This window comes from Micropterus salmoides, unplaced genomic scaffold, assembly GCF_014851395.1.
Source record: "Micropterus salmoides isolate LMB-PRFRI ecotype aquatic unplaced genomic scaffold, ASM1485139v1 Ms_hic_scaffold_13, whole genome shotgun sequence".
Taxonomy (NCBI): domain Eukaryota; kingdom Metazoa; phylum Chordata; class Actinopteri; order Centrarchiformes; family Centrarchidae; genus Micropterus; species Micropterus salmoides.
The window spans coordinates 38,567-54,511 of NW_024040374.1; the positions used below are offsets into that span (position 1 = coordinate 38,567).

General features: G+C 44.2%; 1 long non-coding RNA gene across 1 annotated transcript; it reads left to right on the forward strand.

The window, feature by feature from the left end:
• Nucleotides 1–265: 265 nt before the first annotated feature.
• On the forward strand, nt 266–6,683 carry LOC119900199. Its single transcript, XR_005444023.1, has 3 exons — nt 266–496; nt 5,638–5,894; nt 5,992–6,683. It is a non-coding gene; the product is annotated as an uncharacterized LOC119900199 (long non-coding RNA).
• The last annotated feature ends 9,262 nt before the right edge of the window (nt 6,684–15,945 follow it).

A 15,945-nucleotide genomic window follows, 5' to 3' on the forward strand; every position in this document is an offset into this window, starting at 1 on the left:
TGTGTCTCTCTACCTTTCTCTCTCCCTCACTGACCTTTGACCCCCTTTCTTTTTCTCTATTTCCCTTTTTTTTCTTTTGAAACAAATAAATATATTTGATAAAATTACACAACGGGGCTGCAACTGACCATTCTTTTCATTATCGATTAATCTGTCGATCATTTTTATGATTAGTCGTTTGGTCAACAAAAGTCCATCTGTGTTTCCGGAAGCCTGAGGTGACGTCCTCAAATGTCTCACTTTGTCCACAAGCCAAACAGTCAGTTTACTGTCACCGAGGAGCAAAGAAACCAGAAAATAAGAAGCTGGAATCGGAGAATTTGGATGTTTTTTCTTTAAAAAAGGACTCAAAGCGATTAATCGGTCCTCAAAAATAGCTGGTGATTAATTTAGTAGTTGACAACTAATCGTTTAATCGACTATTCGTTGCAGGTCTAGTCCACACCGGACCACCTTCAAACTTCGAGTGATTACTCTTCAGGTCCGCCCCCCTCAGGTACGTTTGTTCATTTGTTAACCCCTTCGCAAGACAAGAGCGTCAAAGTTGGACGATTCCCAAAAAGTAAATAAATATATGTCACCGGACGTCACGAGAAACAGCCGAACGACGCCACACTACATCGGCAGCTCCCATGGAAGCGCACGTCGTAAATGGTAAAACATAAACTACAAATGGAACATAAAGTATATTTCGCAGTATTTAATTAAAATAATACACACCATGATGTATGGTAAAACCCGTTCTGCATGTAAAGGGATATTTTTTTATTAAATGGCATCCTTTGCCAAGGCCAAATTATATTATTGCTATTAAATGTACTTACAACAGAACAATAAATTGTTTTATAAACTTACAAGATGCTTATTAATCATTCAACTTAAACCTCCTCATCAGACTGCTCGCTTTCTATAATCATCCCTCATCTGGCCTCCTGGATCTGACAGAGTCCTGGTTCTGACAGAGTCCTGGATCTGACAGAGCCCTGGATCTGACAGAGCCCTGGTTCTGACAGAGTCCTGGATCTGACAGAGTCCTGGATCTGACAGAGCCCTGGATCTGACAGAGCCCTGGTTCTGACAGAGCCCTGGATCTGACAGAGTCCTGGTTCTGACAGAGTCCTGGATCTGACAGAGCCCTGGATCTGACAGAGCCCTGGATCTAACAGAGCCCTGGTTCTGACAGAGTCCTGGTTCTGACAGAGTCCTGGATCTGACAGAGCCCTGGATCTGACAGAGCCCTGGTTCTGACAGAGTCCTGGTTCTGACAGAGCCCTGGATCTGACAGAGCCCTGGATCTGACAGAGCCAACTACCAGCTAAAAGCTAAAAACACTCATGAGTACAACTTCTGTAATCATCTCCAAACACTCGCAGATTTCACGCTGCCTTATTTGGTAGTGCGCCAATCCGCTGTCTTGCTGCACTTTCCGAAAGGTCTGGAGCAGATTTTATTCGCCTCTGAGCAGGAAAGTTGGTGAGAGACACGAGACAGAAAGAGGGAACGATCTGTTTGTGAAAAGCCACAGCCGGCACGCCGCTGCTTCCTGTAAAACACATGGTTGCGGGATAAAGCTGCAAACTTTGTTCAGTATGACCTAAATGCAGATATTCTTTCCGCGCTGATCTCCGGATGAAAGCGGCTACACTCTCACTGTCCCCTCCTGTCGCTTGTCCCCTAACGCCCTCCCCCTTACAAATCTACGCCAATCAAACACAAGTAACCCGAAAAGAACATAAACAACAACAATGAACGCCCCTCATCTGTGTTACACGATTTTAGATCCCTTGGTACATCACGGACCAATTTAAATGTGACACAAAACCAACAAGAACGCCGGTCTGCTGCTAATTACCGTCAAACAGAAATTATATGAATATATTTACCCGCCACATTGACGGGTAGCCTTCCAACATTTGGCCGCCAAACGGAAAACCCACCCGCATTTGGCGGGTGGTGGGTGTTGATTTCCATCCCTGGTGTGCACACTTGACAAAGAAACATTTTGCCATGAATGTAAAATCTTCCCAGTAAACATCCTCTGCAAGTTTAGTCCTTAAGCTTTCTTTAAGTTATTTGTTTATTTATAATCTGCTCCAGTTTTCCAACCGTTTGTTCACAGATATGGTCATAATAATAATAATAATAATAATAATAATAATAATAATAATAATAATAATAATAATAATAATAATAATAATATAATAATGGGCTAAAATTATGTGAAATTGCATTTTTATTTTACTTGAAATTGTAAAATTTTCTTCTTTTCACACACCTGGGGAAAACACTGAAATTTCCGCTTTGCATGGCACGCTCATCGACTCAACAGCACTGCAGACACAGAACAGGGCGCCATCCTGAGCCAAGACTCTACCACAATATGGCCGCCGGCGTCAACAAAATAAGCCAAAACCACCCCACACATACTCGTCTCACTTTCCTATTTCTGAATCTCAGGTGTTTATTTTGAAATGTATACAGATCCATCCTCTCTCTCTCTCCCTCTCTCTGGGCGAGTCAGACTGAGATGGTGTCGTTGTCTCTTGGCAGAGCGACAGGCGCAAAGACAACAAAAAAAGAAACAGTCGACTGTTTTGGCGGCCAAGATCTTTCTCTTTTTTTCCTGTATGTTTGGCTGAGTGAGGCTGACCATTGACTCGGGCGAGAGACCTGCCAAGTATACAGAGAAAATAAAAAAGAGAGAGAGGCTGTAAGCTGCCACAGAGCTTCAAACACGTTTCCAAAAGCTCAGCGTGGAGACGAGATGTTTTGTTTCTGAAAGAGCTGTTTGATCCGAAGTGAGAACATGGATGCAGAGTTTTCCCGCCCACACACACACACACACACACACACACACACACACACGCCCACTCGGGTCTGAGCAGTACAAAACAAAAACAAACACACCCTCGTCCTCGGTATCGATCTGAGCAGCGACGCGCTCTGATTTAGCTTTTAATGAAATGAAGAGATGCATGAATTCATTTTCATAAAGGCCACAAATCAGCTGCGTCTACCTCCCTTCATCTCACTCAGGATAAATTCACTTTAGGCTTATTCTGCTGCACACGCACACAAAGTGAAGCCCCACCCACCGTCCGCAGTGATTGGAGGAGGACGTCTCTCCCACAGTGATTGGCAGGTCTCATATATCAATCTGAGTTATTACTTGGTTACAGGATGAAACGAACCTTTTGGCTTCACGTTCTGATCAGCTGTCAAACGCAGAAAACTTCTTATTTTGTGAATATCGTTTAATCTATAAGGTCGGAAATGACCGGACGGACGTTTAAACACAGAACTGCTGTTAAAAATATACAAAAAGAAAAGGTAAAGCTGGAGGAGGCAGCGCTGCAGGTGGGCCAGCCAATCAGTTCGCTGGGTCTGAATGAAACGGTGGACCCGACAGACACCGGATTATTGTCATGTTTGTGTCGGAGCATTTGAACAGAACAAAAACATGCTTCTGAAATAAACTGCTTTAAGAAACGCTGATCTGTGTTTCTGTTAGCTTAAACAAAACAACAATTAAATCACTTTAAATAACATTAAATTCTATTTTAGAAAATGTATAAAAGAAGGTGCACTTGGTTTAAAATATACATATATATACACACACACACATAAAATCTCTTTTAAAATAATTCATCTTCTGCACAGAAAATGAAAAATCTATAATCTTTTGATAATCTTTCATAATCATCCTTCATTTATTTACTTACCAACTATGAAATAAGAACATATTTCAGATTAATATCTTTTCCCACTAGTCTGCGTGTCACTCCTTCATGCTCTATACACAGTATTCTCACATTAAACTTTGTGTACACTTGGTTGTTGTATTTCCTTTTGCTGCTGTGACGCTCAAACGTCACTGCATGAGATCAAATTAACAATTTATCCACCCGTGCATGCATCTGTCTTATGAACGCAGACAGGTTTGTTGCCAAACTTTATAGCATTAATAATTTACCAATACGTCTTTTACAGCTAAAAATATATTAATTCTGCCGCTCGTCTCCCCACAAACCCAAATATAAACACATCTGCTAAAACACGCACTTCACAAAATAAAAGATGAAATAGGGAAATAAAGGTGATGTTTCAGAGGCAGGAGGAGGAGGAGGTGCGTTTGTTTTGTATTTCCAGGCAGCGTTTCCTGGCATCATGAACCCTGGCACGGCTGCACCGCCGGGTCCACCAGCCAGCCAAACACACACACACACACACACACACACACACACACACACACACACACACACACACACACACACACACACACACACTTCTTTTTGCCCCTGATGTGCCTCGCCAAAATAAAAGCCAAATTTTCTTTTGTTGTTGAATTACCACAGATACAGACACACAAAATCTTTTCCTTCACATTAAATTGATCTTTTTATCCCTTCTGAATGACTGGACACCCCAGGCCTCCGTTTTGACGCCGCCCACCAGCCGCCATTTTGTTGAAGACCCCTAAATATTTGCCACAAAATAAAAAAAGAGACTATAATTCAACACGTTCAGGACGGATCGAACGCCGATGCTGCGACCGAAACACTCGCTGTGTGTTCCGCCGTTTTATTTGTGTTCCATTAATTATGAAATAAAAAAGCGCACAAACAGACGAGGCAGACGAGGCTTTGTGTCGACGAGACGCCGCTGCCAAGACGCTGCTGCCATTTTAAAAAGAAGGCCAATCTCTCTCTCTCTCTCTCTTTTTCTCTGTTTGTAGTTTATGTCTCTCTCCCATCCGACAGTGTTTTTAAAAAAAAGAGAGAGAGAATCCCGTTAGCCGTCTCCATTGTTGGACGCCCAACCAGCCGCCACTGCCAAGGAGTCGCTGCCAACTGCAACACACACACACACACACACACACACACACACACACACAGATTTCTTCACATTTTCGATCATAAACACACACTAACACTTGCCCCTATGCCCCGGCCTGTGTGTGTATATATGCATAGGTGTGTGCGTGTGTGTGTCTTTGTGCACGTGTGTGTGTGTGTGTGTGTGTGTGTGTGTGTGTGTGTGTTGTTGCCCTCTCTCTGTCTCTCTCCAGCCTGGCAGCCATCTTAAAGCGTTGGCAACCATTTTGAAGCTTCTGTCTGTTTTCTTTGAGCGGCTGCCATTCGCCACCTTCTGCCAGAACAAAAGAGGGCCAGTGCCATCACCAGCCATCCACCACACGCACACACACAAGCACACACACACACGCGTGCACACACACACTCCAAAACCCTCCAAAAACCTTCCAGGAACCTTCCAAGCCCATTAAAATCTGCAGCTAATCTGTCGGCGTCTCTGCAGCTCTGCAGAGGCTCCAGCGAGTTCGACTGGAAACCAGCCAGTAACCTGGTGTATAAATATAAATGTGTTTGACCTCCGACCTCTGGGCTGGAGATTATCATCGGGGCGAAGCAGCTAAACAGGAAGAAAGAGCAGCACACATGTTTAAAGAAGGCACTGACTGATATGTAAGATCCCAAAATGTTGAGTTAAAGACGGAGACGATCGTTCCGTTTTCATCGTGTTCTATAAAAATATAGACAAACACCAGCAGCCTTCAAACAAACGGTTTACCAGCTTCAGGTGAAGTGTTTTAATGTGTCTGCAACTGTTTGCTATTAGCGGCGAGACGACAGGACAAGAAAATGTCAGCTGAGCCGCATGCTGCAACACGTCCTCATATCTGGACGCCAAAATAGGGTAAGACCGTTTTCCAAAACCACGTCCATGACTATGTTCACCCTGCAGGCTTTACTTGCCCAGATGTTTTGATTGACAGGTCACGTTATTGTTTAAATGCGGCCCTGAGAACTAGAAGAAGAATAAACGACGTCACACGCAGCACGCTGTCGTACAGAAGTCAACATGGAGCCACAGAGGTTAGCGTCACATTTCTCCTGATTTATTCACAAATTTCTGTGCTTTTCATTACATTCATTACAGTTTCTGACTCTGAGCAACACATCCGCCCCACAGCGCTCTCTCTCTCTGCTGTTTCCGCTCGGACAGGCAGCATGCAGGTGACCCGCTGGATTTCAGGTGGAAGAAAGGGAATCTGTGAGCAGATGAAAGCGAGGACGAGCAGAAGAGGGCCACGTGTTTAAATCTGGCTTTTTGTGGAGCTTTTCGGTTCACTGCGGCTCCGTCGAGCGCAGAATTGTAAAGACGGTCGCTCTACAGTGATGTTGCACGAACTCCTGTCACCATCAGAGGAGCTGAGGTGGAGCAGGTCAACAGTTTCAGGTTCCTGGGAATCAGCATCACGCTGCTGAAGAAAGCTCAGAAACGACTTCAGGATTTCTTGAGGAATCTTCTTAAGAAGATTAAATTCCCACGCCAAGTTCCTGTCAGCTTTTACAGAGGAGCAACAGAAAGCATCACCAACATGGGATGCGCACGGCCCCGGACGTGGGCTGACATATATTTATAACGCAGAGCCCAAAGGATCCTAAAGGACAGAACCCACCCAGCCACAGCCTGTTCACCCTGCTGCCTTCTGGGAAGGAGTCTGCAGAGCATCTCGGTCTCAGTGAATGCTGCTTCTACTGAGTGCAATAAAACGTTCATAAAATATATACTTCGAATCATTTATCACTGGGGTGGGTGGTGCAGTGGATAAGACACATGCCTTTGGTGTTGTAGACCCGGGTTCAATCCCCCGCCGTGAACCGCCAATGTGTCCCTGAGCGAGACACTTAACCCCTCGTTGCTCCGGAGGCGTGCGACCTCTGACATGTGTAGCAATTGTAAGTCGCTCTGGATAAAAGCGTCAGCTAAATGAATAAATGTAATCACCGTTGATGAACGACACAAAGGACATTATAGTGTTTAAAAGCAGAATCTGGAGGTGCGTGAAATTCTTGGCAGGCACGCAAAACTCGGCGTAACACCGGATATACCCATGACGTGCGGAGACATGGCTGGTAGCAACGTGCCCGCTTGAAACAGATTTCTGAGGACTTCTCTCCATTTTTCTCAGATCAGCGGCCGTCAGGTTCCTGCGACTGGTTTCGTTCCTGGTTTATTACAGCCCTGTGTAACGTCAACTACTGACGTAACTACGCTCGCCGCAGCCTGGCTCCAAGCGCACAGAATTCACAGTTTTTATTTCACAGCAACATTTCAAAAGTCCGCTTAAAACTAGATGGAAACATGGTTAGAGATGATAGGTTGTTTTATAATTGCTTCTATTTTAATGTATATTTTCTGCTACGTAGCAGACGGGAGTTCCAAACTCACTTTCATTATATAACCTGTTAGATTAGAGACAAATAAATGTGAAAGTGGCTCAAATCTGAAGTGCGGAAGATCAGAGTCCATGTGACCTGTTCACCCTGTGAGAAACTCCATCAGAGTTCAGGCTGCCGACCTGTTCGTTTCATCGCCGCTACGGTAACATCCGTCTCCGTGAGCTGAAGGTTTATTGATCTTAAAGTGAAAAACCTTAAAGAATAAAAAGCCGTTGTTTTTATTTTACTTCTGCGGGCGACACAAACTGAAGGTACTTTGGTTAAACTGTGTGTGTGGTCAGCGGTTACATCTGGACTTTGGTCAGATTGAAATAGTGTTTTTTGGTGGGCGGGGTCAGGTTGATGAATTGCTGTATTGATCGGCGCTCTGCCTCACTTACCATAATTATAGCTCTCTAATGGATGATAGCGCACACACACACACACACACACACACACACACACACACACCTCAGTCTGCATGTGTGTGTGTTGGAGTCAACATCACAAACTGAAGAAGAAGAAGATAAGTCAGTTATCGTAACTCTTGTTTCAGTTTCCTCTTCTTCTTCCTTCTTTCCTTCCTTTTCTCCTTCTTTCCTCACTTCATCTGCACATTTCTTCTTCTCTCCTTCCTTCCTACCTACAGTTCATCCTCCCTACCTCGCCTTCTAGCCTCCTCTCATCTATCACTTCCTCCCTTGTTCCCTTCCTCCTTTACCTCCTCGCTCCTCCGTTTCTTCCCTTTTTCTTTCCACGTCCTTCCTTGATCCTTTCCTTCTTTGTCCCTTGCACCCTTCCTTCCTCCCTTGTTCCCTTCCTCCTTTAGCTCCTCGCTCCTCCGTCTCTTCCCTTTTTCTTTCCACGTCCTTCCTTGATCCCTTCCTTCTTTGTCCCTTGCACCCTTCCTTCCTCCTTTCTTCTCTCACTCCTTTATGCCTTCTTTTCTTCTTTCCTCGCTTACATCCTTTCACCTCTGTCTTTCCCTTCCTTGATCCCTTCCTCACATCCTCTATTCCTTCTTTCCTCCCTTTGTCCATCTCACCCTATCTTTCTTCTCTCCCTCCTTTGTCTCTCTTCCTTTCTCCCTTCCTCCTTTACCCCATCGCTCCTCCCTCTCTTCTCTTTATCTTTCCTCGACTTCCTTCCTTGATCTCTTTCTTGCTTTTGTCCTTCCTCACTTTCTCTATTCCTTCTTTCCTTCCTTTGTCCCTCGCGCCCTTCCTTTCTTCCTCCTTCTCTCCCTCCTTTGTCTCTTCCTTCCTCCGTTCTTCACTTCCTCCCTTACCCCCTCACTCCTCCTTCTCTTCCCTTTTTCTTTCCTCCCTTCCTCCCTTCCTTCCTCTGTCCTCGACTTCCTTCCTTGCTTCTGTCCTTCCTCACTTTCTCTATTCTTTGTCCTTTCCCTCCCTACTTCCTTCCTTCTCCTCTCCCCCCCTTTGTCTCTCTTCCTTCCTTCTTTACCCCCTCCATCTGTTCCCTTTTTCTTTAAAATTCCTTCCTTGATCCCTTCCTTCTTTATCCCTTGCACCCTTCCTTCCTTCTTCCTCTCTCCCTCCTTTGTCTCTCTTCCTTCCTCCCTTTCCCCACCGTTTCCCTTTTTCTTTCTACTTCCTTCCTCATCTCCTCCTTCCCGCCATCCTCCCTCATCTGCAGGTTGATCGATACTGATAAATTATTGATTACTCAGAGAGCTGCTGAGATTTTTAATCTCATGTTTCAGCAAAAAAAACACTCAAAAAAATAAATAACTGACTCTGACACGACGACCGGCCGATCAGATTTCAGTCCTGACACTTTGTATGAAGAGATGATGAGGATGAGGAGGGACGGATGAAGGAGTAACTCTGATTGCTGATTGGCTGGTTTCTGTGTTTTGGAAACTTTATCGCCATTTTCTATCTCTCTCTCTCTCCTCACCCCCATGTTACTCCCCCTTTTTTCTCTCTCTGGCTGAGCAGGAACGGATGTCTGGCTCAGATAATAACACGCACACACACACACACACTCTGCAGTGCTTTATCTGTAGTGATTTCACCATAATCTGCTATAGACTCTGGTGCCATTAATCACAGTGTGTGTGTGTGTTTGTGCGTACGGTTTGTCCATCCCTCAGCTGTATGGATTACCCAGACTGCAGCAGAAAGAGAGAGAGAGAGAGCAGAAACCACAGAAGAAGAGTATTTCCTTTCCACACAGAGGGGGAGGAGCTTCATACGGCACCAAAGTGAAGCTGCTCGCTTCATAACAAACACTCAGCAGGCGAGACGTGAAGTCCCACCTGTGTCACCGAGTTACCTGCTTCTTAAGGAACCTGGCGATGAAGGCAGAGCGGAAGATCACCAGGAAGAAGTTTGGGTCATAATTTAACAGCGTGCACGTCGTTGGTGAACAGAGTGTTTGGAAAGTTCTGTGATTAAATAAATATTTATTAAATTATTTTTAAGTTTTTTTCTCCCATTAATCCAAAACAATCTAACCTTGAACAATGTGTGTAAAATATATATATATATATATATATATAATGTGTGATGCGATTAAAGTTGCTGGTTTAACATTTTGTTTGTTCTTCGTCCTGCATCCAGCGTCACAGCTTCAACTCGCCTGCAAAGGCCAATAAGAAAGGAGGAAGGATCTACATGTAACGTCCTCGACTACGGAAGAGGATTAAGGCAACATGTGAAAAAAATATTTTAGTCGGAACTCAAATTAAACCTTTGCTTAAAAATAAAGTCAGAAAAGTCATAATACTGAGATTAAAATTATATTTCTGACTTTAAACTCCAAATCCATTTTTCACATGTGGCCCTAATCCTCTTCCTTCCTCACAGATTTCTGCCTCCCCATCAGTGGAGGGAGTTTGAAAGCTGAAATAAATTAGTACAAACAAGAGTTTTAATCTTGAAGACAGACAAATGTGTATTCTTCAATAAATGTAATAATTAATAATAATAATATAATAATGTAATAATTTAGTTTGAGTTATAAATGTCATTTACTATATTACTGTTCTGACGTAGTTTTATTGTTTAGGCTGTAGTGTAGGTGTAATAAACACAAGCTGATGAAACTGTGTTTTTAAAACTAGTTTTTGCCAAAGAAACATCAAATTTGGGATCCGATTTTTTTCCCAACTGAACAAGAAAAAATGTCCGTCAGTGTCGGCTGAGACGTTTGATATTTAAATTCATTTAAAATCAGCGAGCTGAAAATTAAATATCAACAGATTTCATTAAATTGTGAATTTTTACAGCGTGCAGGGCGAGCCAACACACAAACACACACCAAACAAAGCTATTGGCAGCAGAGAGAGAGACACACACACACACACACACACACACACTGATCCTGGTGGTGTGACCAGGTGGTTTGTGGGTAAAGGCTCTGGCACGCCGCCACACACATGCAGATGGTTATCAACCCTCTCTGTCGTCTACCGCGCTCTCTCTTCCCTCCCTCTCTGTACAATGTGCTCGTGCACGAGTCCACGTGCACGCTGCCAACCAACATATGCCCTGCTGAACGGGTCACTGAGCAACACACACACACACACACACACACACACACACACACACACACACTCCGGTTTCCTGTTTATCTTCACGTCTGGCTGTGAAATGACTTGTTGATTAATTGAGAGATAATATGAATATTAATCAATGACCATTCTGATAATCCAACAATCATATCTGTCCGTCAGGTTTGTCGTGGATACTGGTGCTCTAACGGCCCTATTTTAAAGATTTAAGCGTGCGGCGTGCACCGCAGGGCGTAGCTGTGTTTAGGGCGTGTCCAACCGCAATTCTGCTGGTTTAACAGCGGAAAAAATGGTCCGTACGCCAGGCGCATTGTTCAAAAGGGTTGTCTGTGAATTAGTCGCGGGTGCGTTTTGGGCATAACACGCAATAAACCAATCAGCATCTCCCTTTAAACGCCAGGTGTGCTTGTACCTGGGCGTATTGCTGTTTTAATGGCGGATTTGCCAACGGTTGTCAGGTGAAGATCTGCTGCTGTGTGAAGTTTAAACATGTGAGTAGATCATCTATGGCACCAAAGCTCCACCAGGTGAAGCAGGCGAGGGAGGAGGTCGCACTGAGCGCCTCCTCGTCTCCTGGCATCACTAGAACGGCCGCACGACGCAGAGAGCGGAACAATGAAGCGGCCTTAAAATAACCAAAAAAAAAAAAAAGAAATGTTTTTGGGGTTTTTGTATTTTCCTGTTTTATTTTGAAGTTTGTCTGCCACTGTCTGTGTTTCCTGTCTGTTTTTGTGTGTTCGTCTGTTCAGCCCTGTTTTTCTGTATCCTGGACTAACGTTTCACTTCTTCCCGTCATCGCTTGGATTATTTACTGCCTGCCCCTTAAACCTGTACCTGTGTGAACGTATGAATAAAAACACACGTTACACGTACTGACGCTTTAAACACTCGATGACGAACTGAACCAAGAAGAAGGCAGGAAGCTGCTGTGGATTCCCCATCACTGTGTGTGTGCGCTGAACATATGGAGGAGGACGGAGGCCTCGCTAAACAGCTGTCCAACCCCTCCCAACACACACACAGACGTTATGTGTTGGTTTCAAACACCGCGAGTGGAAATCAAACCCCTCAGCAGGGATGTGGAGCCCGCATTCACTTTTCTAAAGCAGATCAGAGGAGCTGTAGGGTGTTTTGAACCCTGCAGCTCGTCTGTGAGGAGGACAGGACACGTCTTCACGCCTGAACGACGAAACAGGTTAATTGTCAGTTGTCCCAATACGAGCAGTCCAGCGACAGGCGTGCCGGACCTTCAGTAGGTTACGTAAGTCACGTGACGTTTTAACGCGTGGTAAACGTTGTAAAAAAAGGTGGTCGTTTGGTTACGATTAAGAAAAGATGGTGGTTTGGGTTCAAATAAGTAAATTACATAAGTCGAACCTCCTGAGTGAAAGTCCTTCACGCTACGTTCCCTTGACTTCTTCTGCCACTAGAGCTTGCGGCCTAACTTTAAAACCTGAATACGCGTCGCAATAAGCTGCTGCTGCGTGGTCGACCTGTACGGCTGTTTCTCTGGTGAGGACGGGCTGGTCAAACCGCAACGCCTCGCCTCTGTGTGTCAGCGTGTGTTTAACGACGTGACACGTGGAGGACGTGGAGACGCATGCAACGCCGCTAGCTTTACTTTAATCTAATTACTTTTTTTTTTACAGTCCTGTATGTGCTGCTGAAACATCATCCTGTGTCTTTTAGCGCTGCAACCACTAATCGAATAAGTTAATCATGATGATCCGTTAATTGCTTTGAGTAATTTCTTCAGTATAAAAGTCTAAATTCTCTGATTCCAGCTTCTTAAATGTGAATATTCATGACAGTAATGATGTATGATGTTTAACTTTGGGTTGTGGACAAAACGAGACATTTGAGGGCTTTGGGAAACAGTGATTTCTGACTTTTTATAGATCAAAACAACCAATCGATCAGTAAAGTTACTTAGAACTCTTTTCTCTACTGATTCTGACTGAGTGTGATCAGACTAATACAGAAAATAAATCCTTGCTGTTGTTTGTATAAACGACATTATTATTATTATTATTTTTATAATTATTTGTTATTTTAATAGTTGTTCCTCAGAAAAATGCTGCTGCTTTTCAAAAAACAAGACATTCAATGTAAGATGTATTTTGTATTTAGTTAGTTAGTTTATTATATTTTATATATGTGATGTTTTTCATTGTGAACCTAAACATTCATGCTAATAAAACAGACTGAACTGTGTTTGTGTCGGAGGGGAACCCGGAGAAGCCCCTCTGCTGGCCCACAATGCATCACTACACACCGCGGAAACAACAGAGAGACGGGGGGGGGGGGGCTCCAGACAGTAAGGCAGAGGTCAAGCTGTCTGTGAGGAGGTGGAGGGGGGCGACCCGGGGCCCTTCACAGCCTGAATAGAAGCCCCCGCGGGGCTTTCAGTGTTTGGACGTTCGCTTTTGTCCGACATACTTGTTCCTCTTTTCTGCTTCTATGGATGTAATCTGCACCACACTTCTCTCCGGACAGCAGGAGGAGGAGGAGGAGGAAGGATTATAAACAGGAAATAGAAAGAGAGGGGTTTGAGCATGAGGAGGTGGTGAGGTACGAGGAAGCGGAGGAAGCTTCTCACTGATCTGTGGTTGGATTTTGATCTTTTAATTAAATGTTTCGCTGTTTGTCTCCTTGGTTTGAACGGCTCTTTCCTTTATTTAAAGGTGCTGCAGTTTCTTTGTTTGATTGATCAGTCTGCTGATTTATCCATCAAACCAGGAGTGAATGTATTATTTTCATTATTTAACGCAGATTGTTTTCTCGATTAATCGATTTGTCGTTTGGTTCGGAAAATTGTGAAAAATATCGACCAGTGTTTTAAAAAAAGCCCGAAGTCACGTCCTCAAACGTCTTCTTTTTCCCATGACTCAAATATATTCAGTTTACCGTCAGAGAGGAGCAAAGAAACCAGAAAATATTCACATTTAAGAAGCTGGAATCAGAGAATTTGGATGTTTTTCTTTAAGATTACAACTAATCGATGAATGGACTAATCGTTGCAGCTGTGTGTGTCTCACCGCCTGATCTCCTGCTGTTTGTTTGGGAAATGTCTGAATCTCTTGTATGTTTGTGAGGTGTTTTTAAAGACTTAGTAGGAACCACCGGACAGGAAGTCGGACAGTACTGAGAGACGGACCCGACAGGCTTTCGTCTTTGCAGCATGAAAAATATAGAATCATTAACAATCTGATTGATCCTCACAATCGATCTGCTTTCACATCATCACGACTAATGTGAAATAAAACTGAGTGTGTTTGCTTTCAAACCTCCGCAGCAGGACTCCCAGAATGCTCAGCTGCAACAGCAGACGGGGGGGGTCAGGCCAATCGTTGATGAATACATTTCCTGCTTTTATTTTTTCCTCTGGAAACAGGAAGCGAGCAGTAAATGCCCTTTTGATACCTGACTGGAGTTTTTGTCTCTGCTCCTCCACTTTCTCTCCCTGATGCACCAGAAAAACCTCCAATTAAGACAAATCTGTCCTCCCTGACACCGTCTCCCTCTCTCCCTCTCTCCTTCCCTCCCATCACGCCTTTCTGTTTCTGTTAAATCCTCAGCAGCTCCCTCCCTCCCTCCCTCTCTCCGGTCTGCAGCCTCAGGCCGGGCCGGGCCTTCGGCAAACCACACAAAGAAAGAAATAAACAAGAAAGAAAGAGCAGCGGTGAAACCAGCAGCGTCTCAGCGGTTTTAATTTGGCATTGTCTTCCTCTGACGCCCCGAAAGACAACAAGATGGAGAAAAAAAAAAAAAGCAAGAAAAATTTTAAAACACACACACACATCAGCAGCCCCCCCCCCCCCCCCCTCGCTCCCGCCGCCTCCTCCTCCTCTTCTTCTTTCGCTGCAAACAAACAAGACGAGCAATCGCATTCGGGCGCAAAAGAGTGGAACCACATCAAACACAGATGCTAATCCTTTCTGGATCCGCAGCCCGTCCTCCTTACTATTAATAGTGCTGGAAGGAGGAAAGAACATTATGGCTTTAATTTATTTATTGCGTCGACGTATTAAAAGACGCAGAGGTCCCTCTCGCTGAATTAACAACAATATCTCATCCTGCTTGCTTTACTGATAACCTATTTATGAAGTGGATCAGAACCTGGTTCTTTCACCCCTCCTGCTGATAATCAGCAATCAGAGAGGTGCATTCTGGGAGGTTTGGTGGGTTTCCAGCTGGTCTTCAGGATCTCCAGTAACTGCCTGACATTCACAGAAAGCTGCAGATACCGTGATTCATCGCTTTAGTTCATCTCAGCTGAGAGAACTACACGTCCAATACACGTACAGTTTGACGAGTTACTGTGATGAGTCTTTAAAGTCAGAACCGACCTTGCCTTCAGGAAAGGCAATCAGGTGGTTTGGTGGAAAGGTCTCACGAAGGAACAGTGATTGACTTTAATTCTAAGTAATCAAAGTTTATTTAGATTAGCGGCTTTCACATGAAACAGCTGATGCTAATTAAAACAAAGAAAAGGAATGAACAACATGATGTTTTCTTCACAGCTGGATCATCAGTGCAGAACTGCAAACAAGCAGAGCACAATTCAAAACGGGTCAAAACATTACTCGTCTCTCACCGGTGACTCACGTACAAATAAGGTCCCATGGCGGTCCACCGGAAGGGGAGGGGCTTAGGCTCTCTACGTGCAAAATATTGAAGGCTGAAAGCCTAAAAAAGACGTCATCTTAGTCCGTCGTTTGAGGAAAACTCAAATCATCAATGGACAGTATTTAACTCTCTTTTTAACGTACTCCCATGCTGAGCTGTCACGTGACGTAACAATGGGAATCAATCCTTTCACTGCCGTCCAGCCCACAAGATGCTCCCCCTCTGGCTTTTAAAGGCAGAATATTAATTCGGGTTTCTTGTTGTTGCAAAGACAGTCTGGAGTTTCTCCCCCTCCACCTTTTGCAGACACATTCTCCCTCCCAACTCGCCACACGCTTGGCGTCGCTTTTTAACACCTTGGGTACCCTTTAGCGTCCTTTTCTGACGCTGAAATCTTAATCCATGCATTAATCACATCATGTCTGGATTATTGCAATGCTTTATTTCTTGGTCTTCCCAAAAAACTTATTGCAAGATTACAGTACGTTCAAAACTCAGCAGCAAGAGTTCTCCCCTCCACCGGGCGTTCTGCTC